A 6,521-nucleotide genomic window follows, 5' to 3' on the forward strand; every position below is an offset into this window, starting at 1 on the left:
GAGCAATCTACACATTCTATGCAATCCCCATCAAAATACCATCCACTTTTTTCAAAGAAATGGAACAAATAATCCTAAAATTTGTATGGAACCCGAAGATACCCCGAATAGCTAGAGTAATATTGAAAAAGAAAAGCAAAGCTGGCGGCATCACAATTCCGGACTTCCAGCTCTATTACAAAGCTGTCATCATCGAGACAGAATGCTACTGGCACAAAAACAGACACATAGATCAATGGAACAGAATCAAGAGCCCAGTAATGGACCCTCAACTCTATGGTCAACTCGTCTTCGACAAAGCAGGAAAGAATGTCCAATGGAAAAAAACAGTCTCTTCAACAAATGGTGTTGGGAAAATTGGACAGCCACATGCAGAAGAATGAAACTGGACCATTTCCTTACACCACACTCAAAAATAGACTCCAAATGGTTGAAAGACCTAAACGTGAGACAGGAGTCCATCAAAATTCTAAAGGAGAACACAAGGAGCAACCTCTTCGACCTTAGCCGCAGCAACTTCTTCCTAGAAACATCGTCAAAAGCAAGGGAAGCAAGGGCAAAAATGAACTATTGGGATTTCATCAAGATAAAAACCTTTTGCACAGCAAAAGAAACAGTCCACAAAACCAAAAGACAACCAACAGGATGGGAGAAAATATTTGCAAATGACATCTCAGATAAAGGGCTAGTATCCAAAATCTATAAAGAACTTATCAAACTCAACCCCCAAAGAACAAATAATCTAATCATGAAATGGGCAGAAGACACGAACAGACATTTTTCCAAAGAAGACATCCAAATGGCCAACAGGCACATGAAAAAGTGCTCCACATCACTCGGCATCAGGGAAATCCAAATCAAAAACTCAGTAAGATACCACCTCACACCAGTCAGAATGGCTAAAATTAACATGTCAGGAAACGACAGATGTTGGCGGGGATGCAGAGAACGGGGAACCCACCTACACTGTTGGTGGGAATGCAAGCTGGTGCAACCCCCCCTGGAAACAGTATGGAGGTTCCTAACACAGTTGAAAATAGAGCTACCATACGATATAGCAATTGCACTACTGGGTATTTACCACAAAGATCCAAATGTAGGTATCCGAAGGGGTATGTGCACCCCAATGTTTACAGCAGCAATGTCCACAATAGCCAAACTGTGGAAAGAGCCAAGATGTCCATGGACAGATGAATGGATAAAGAAGAAGTGGTATATATACACAATGGAATATTATGCAGCCATCAAAAGGAATGAGATCTTGCCAATTGCAACGACGTGGATGGAATGGGAGGGTGTTATGCTGAGTGAAATAAGTCAATCAGAGAAAGACATGTATCATATGACCTCAGTGACATGAGGAATTCTTAATCTCAGGAAACAAACTGAGTGTTCCTGGAGTGGTGGGGGTGTGGGAGGGATGGGGTGACTGGGTGATAGACATTGGGGAGGGTATGTGCTATGGTGAGCGCTGTGAATTGTACAAGACTGTTGAATCACAGATCTGTACTTCTGAAACAAATAATGCAACATATGTTAAGAAAAAAAAGAGGAATAAGATAGCAGGAGGGGGAGAATGAAGGGGAGTAAGTCAGAGGGGGAGACGAACCATGAGAGATAATGGACTCTGAAAAACAAACTGAGGGTTCTAGAGGGGAGGGGGGTGGGGGATGGGAAAAAATGAAAAGGAAAGCCAATATCCCTCAAGAACATAGATGCCAAAATCCTCAACAAATTATAAGGAAACTGAATTCAACAATACATCGGGAGAATCACACAACACAATCAAGTGGGGTTTATTCCAGGGATGCCAGGATGTTTGCACATGTGCACATTAAACATCAGGATACACCATCTTAAAATAATAAAAGATAAAAATAATATGATTGTAACAATAGATGCAGAAAGAACACTTGACAAGATTCGATATGCATGTATGATAAAAACTATAAACCATCTGGGTATATAGGGAACATAGACCATATTTGAAAAGCTCACAGCTAAAATCATACTAAAGGGTGAAAAGCTGAAAACTTTTCCACTAAGATCAAGAACAAGACAAAGATTTCCACTCTCCTCACTTTCATTCAACATAGTATTGAAAGCCCTAGTCAAAGCATTTAGACCAAAAAAAAGAAAGAAAGAAAAAGAAACAAAGAGAGAGAGAGAGAGAGAAGAAAGAAAAGAAAAGAAAGAAAGAAAGAAAGAAAGAAAGAAAGAAAGAAAGAAAGAAAGAAAGAAAGAAAGAAAGAAAGAAAGAAAAAGAAAGAATGAAAGAAAAGAAAAGATGAAATCCAAATAGGAAAACTGTCACTATTTGCAAATGACATACTATATATAGAAATCCCTAAAGATTCCACCAAAAAACTGTTAGAATAAATAAATTCAGGAAAGCTGCAAGACACAAAGTCAATATACAGAGACCTGGTGCATTTCGTTTTTTTTTAAGATTTTATTTATTTATTTGACAGAGAGAGAGAAACAGCACAAGCAGGGTGAGCAGCAGAAGGGGACGGAGAAGGCGACACCCCACTGAGGAGGGAGCCCAATGAGGTTCTCGATGCCAGGACCCTGGGATTGTGACCTGAGCCAAAGACAGATGCTTAAACTGACTAAGCTACCAGGTGTCCCAACTTGTTGCATTTCTGTATAGTGATGACAAACTTCCACAAAGAGAAAATAAGAAAACAATGCCATCTACAATTGCATCAAGAAAAAAAAAAATCTAGGAATAAAAGTAAGAAATGAATCAACCCGCAGTTCTGAGGCATGCAGAATAAATCCAGGCTTGCAGAACAGTGAAAAAGGAGTGGGAAGCTGCTTGGCTCCTGAAAGCCATTACCTTTATAGGTCTTACTACACTTTCAGACGATGACACATCATCCAACGTTCAAAGGCTCTGTTATAAAGCCAAGTATCCAATCCGGGAAGCTCTCTTAAAAAGTTTAAATATGTGTGATAAAGGCCTTATGACCACTGTTGTTTATGTCTACACCACGCGGCTGTGTGATGCGGTTAAAGCTCTGAAGGCCCCAGGCTGTACCATCCCAGTGGCTTCCATGCACACTGGCTTTCCAGCTGGACAGACTCATTTATTTATTTATTTATTTATTTATTTATTTATTTATTTGAGAGGGAGAATGAGAGATAGCACGAGAGGGAAGAGGGTCAGAGCGAGAAGCAGACTCCCTGCTGAGCAGGGGGCCCGATGTGGGACTCGATCCCGGGACTCCAGGATCATGACCTGAGCCGAAGGCAGTCGCCCAACCAACTGAGCCACCCAGGCGCCCTGGACAGACTCATTTAAAAACACCATTGGAAGAGATCAGATTGGCTGTGGAAAATGGAGTTATGGAAATGGATGTGGTGATTAATAGGACCTTGGTGCTGACCGGCCAGCGGGAAGCCCTGTGTGATGAGATTGGTCAGTTTCACAAGGCCTGTGGGGAGGCTCATCTCAAAACCATCTTAGCTACAGGAGAACGTGGATCTCTTACTCATGTCTATAAAGCCAGTATGATCGCAATGATGGCAGGATCAGACTTTATTAAGACCTCTACTGGAAAAGAAACGGTAAATGCCACTTTCCCAGTAGCTATAGTAATGCTGTGGGCCATTAGAGATTTCTTCTGGAAAACTGGAAACAAGGTAGGCTTTAAACCAGCAGGAGGCACCGCAGTGACAAGGATTCCCTTGCTTGTCTCTCTCTTGTGAAGGAAGAGCTGGGAGATGAATGGCTGACGCCAGAACTGTTCCGAATAGGTGCCAGTACTCTGGTTTTGGACATCGAGAGGCAGATTTACCATCACGTTTCAGGAAGATAGGTGGCCTATCATGATCTTCTGATGTCTTAAATCTGTGACCAGTTCCGGAAAAGTGCTTTACAGCAACATGTAAAATGTGTTTTTCTACGTAATCGCTAAAATTGTTTAATTAAAACATGAGGGAATGAATAGATAACTGACTTTTTTCCCGCCTTAAAACTTTCACTGAATTTAATTCAAAGAATAAAAGAAAAAATCAACGAATCCATACATGGAATTCTTTTCAGGTGCCTCTGAGTGGTCCTAATTACTTGAAGATCTGTATTGTTAATTTTGTGAAGATTTTCTCCTAAAAATTCTGAATAAAATATTAATCATAGCTTTGACAGCATTAAATACTAAGGGTGGGGGACGTTAAACTGCCCAAGAAACGTGTCTTTAGTGAAAGAAAACGTAGCATCCCTGAGCTGCCGGCCATACTCTGACGAATTCAGGAGTCACTGACTTGGCACTAACTTCCTGCCATGAAAATCTGTCTTTAATTTTTGCAACAGATATGCTCTCCTATTAATTGTTTTGTTAATGAAACTCTTGTCGGTACATGATACTAGGCTATTGCATTTTTTAAATAAAAAAAATCTCTGTAGTTTATTTTTTTGGAAAAATAAAATTGTATGGTGCTGGTCTAGAAACAGACACACAGGTCAATGGAATAGAATAGAAAGCTCGGAAAATGATAGTCATAGCATTTTTGGCAAAGTTTACTCATTAGAGTCAGTACATTAAAAGTTTATTTAAACTTAGCTCTGATATTATTAACTCTGAATGGGAATTAATATTTATTAATATTTATTAATCAGCTGTTTCAACAGCTGATTCCAATAAATGCTTCTGTTTAAACATGTTTTATATAAATATATATTATAAAATAAGGATGATTTAGAATGCACATTTTTAAGAAAACTTAAAATCACTTTAATAAAACTATCATAGAGAAGGAAATATAGATATCCATCATCACAACTGATAGCATCACAAAAGATGACAATCACACACAATCCGTATTTGATGGAAGGATATAACATGACTTGAGAAGTTCTGCCCAAATGTTTAACCTGTTGGGAGCTATAGATCCAGCTACTCATTTAAAAATCACATGTCAGAGAAGTGTCCTAACAAATAGTATGACATGTAATCAATGAAGTCCACACTGCGTATATTCTTACGGGAGAAATATTTTCTCAAAGGAAAACGCTAAGACAAAAACGGAGGAAGGAGGAAGAGGAGGGAGAAGAAGAAGCAGAAGCAGAAGCAGAAGAAAGCTGAGAAACTAACCCACACAGCTATGGTCTTAACTGACGACACAGCAGCAGACAATATGCAGTGTGGAAAGGACTGACTCTTCAGTGAACTGCACTGGAAAACCACACGCTACATGCAGAAGAATGGAACTGCATCACTTTCTTACACAAAAATTTAAATGGATGAATGACTTGAACATAAGACCTGAATCCATAAACCTCTGAGAAGAAAGCACAGGTAGTACGTTTCTGGACATGGTTTTGGCAAAGAGTATTTTAGATCGGACACTAAAAGCAAAGGCAACAAATGCAAAAATAAACAAGTAGAACGACATGAAATTGAAATCTTCTGCACAGCAAAAAAAAAAAAAAAATACTAATAAAAAACTTAAAAGGTGGACTACCCAATGAGAAAAAATAACTGCAAATCATATGTGTGAGAAGAGGCTAATATCCAAAATACCCAAAACACTCATACAAATCAAAACAAACAAACAAAAACCTGTATAAAAAATGGGGAGAATATGTGAACGGATACGCTCCAAAGATGGCACCAAGGTGACCAACAGACACAGAAAACGTTGTTCAACATCACAAATCATCGTCAGGGAAACATAAGTCAAACCTGTAATCCGCTATCACCTCACAACTGTTGGGACGGCAATGGTCCCAGAGACAGACACCAGGTGTGGTCAAAGGTGTGTAGACAAGGGGACCCTGTGCACTGTTGGTGGGAATGTACATTGGTACAACCACTGTGACAAACAGTATAGAGGTTCCTGAAAAAATGAACACAACTACCACATGACCCAGGAATTACTCTACTGAGTATTTATCTAGAGAACACAAAAACACTACCTCAAGAAGATAGATGCACTCCGTTGTTCACTGCAGCATTATTCACAATAACCAGACATAGAAACAGAGACCTTGGGAGCATTATGCTAAGTAACTCAGACACAGAAAGACAAATACCAGATGTTCATGGACGTTCCACATGGAAAAATATACTGAACGCATAGATACTGAGAACAGACTGGTGGTTGCCAGATTCGGGGATGGGGGGCACGGAAGGTGGTCAGAGGCACAATGTTCGAGTGATAAAATCCGTAAGTCATGGAACATTCTGTGCAGCATGGAGACTAAAGCTAACCCAGCAGGATGGGGTATAGTTTCCCCCACTATTTGAAAGTACATTGATCTTAGGAAACCTTTCACAGCAGAAATGGTGTAAACCAAGGGAGGAATTACCATTCATTTATACAGAAAAAATAGTGAGCAAGCTCAGACTCCAAAAATGACTTCTCTTTGGCTTTCCTTAGGCCTCAGGACACAAATTCCTAATGGATGGAGATAAAGCACAGCTGATGCTCACAGACACAATTCAAAGCGCTGGGGGCTGGACATGGTGAGCGGTTCCCAGGAAGGAGCTGGTTGTGGTGTTCGCCGCCTCTAC

At 40.0% G+C, this 6,521-nt stretch overlaps 1 pseudogene; it reads left to right on the forward strand.

Moving 5' to 3' along the window:
• Nucleotides 1–2,744: 2,744 nt before the first annotated feature.
• On the forward strand, nucleotides 2,745–3,854 carry LOC148161851 (deoxyribose-phosphate aldolase-like; annotated as a pseudogene).
• The last annotated feature ends 2,667 nt before the right edge of the window (nucleotides 3,855–6,521 follow it).

Source organism: Eumetopias jubatus, unplaced genomic scaffold, assembly GCF_037043125.1.
Source record: "Eumetopias jubatus isolate StellerSeaLion01/CBP00866 unplaced genomic scaffold, mEumJub1_p1.0 scaffold_52, whole genome shotgun sequence".
NCBI classification, from domain to species: domain Eukaryota; kingdom Metazoa; phylum Chordata; class Mammalia; order Carnivora; family Otariidae; genus Eumetopias; species Eumetopias jubatus.